Here is a 677-nt window from a genome sequence, read left to right as displayed (position 1 = left end):
TTTGCTGTGGCTAGGAAGGGTCTGCCAAGGATGATGGATTCATCCATGCACTTCCCAGTCTCTAGGACTATGAAATCAGCAGGGATGTAATGGTCTTCAACTTTTACTAGAATATCCTCTACAAGTCCATAGGCTTATTTTCTTGAATTGTCTGCCATCTCTAGTGAGATTTTTGCAGCTTGCACCTCAAAGATCCCTAACTTCTCCATTATAGAGAGAGGCATGAGGTTTACACTTGAACCTAAGTCACACAAGGCCTTCTTGAAGGTCATGGTGCCTATGGTACAAGGTATTGAAAACTTCCCAGGATCCTGTCTCTTTTGAGGCAGTTTCTGCCTAGACAAGTCATCCAGTTCTTTGGTGAGCAAAGGGAGTTTATCCTCCCAAGTCTCATTTCCAAATAACTTGTCATTCTGCTTCATGATTGCTCCAAGGTATTTAGCAACTTGCTCTTCAGTGACATACTCATCCTCTTCAAAGGAAGAATACTCATCAGAGCTCACGAATGGCAGAAGTAAGTCCAATGGAATCTCTATGGTCTCATTTTGAGCTTTAGATTCCCATGGTTCCTCATTGGGGAACTCATTGGAGGCCAGTGGACGTCCATTGAGGTCTTCCTCAGTGGCGTTCACTGCCTCCCCTTCCTCCCAAAATTCGGCCATGTTGATGGCCTTGCA

Source organism: Arachis duranensis, chromosome 5 (genome assembly GCF_000817695.3).
Source record: "Arachis duranensis cultivar V14167 chromosome 5, aradu.V14167.gnm2.J7QH, whole genome shotgun sequence".
Lineage (NCBI taxonomy): Eukaryota > Viridiplantae > Streptophyta > Magnoliopsida > Fabales > Fabaceae > Arachis > Arachis duranensis.
Note: the sequence above shows the minus strand (reverse complement) of the source record.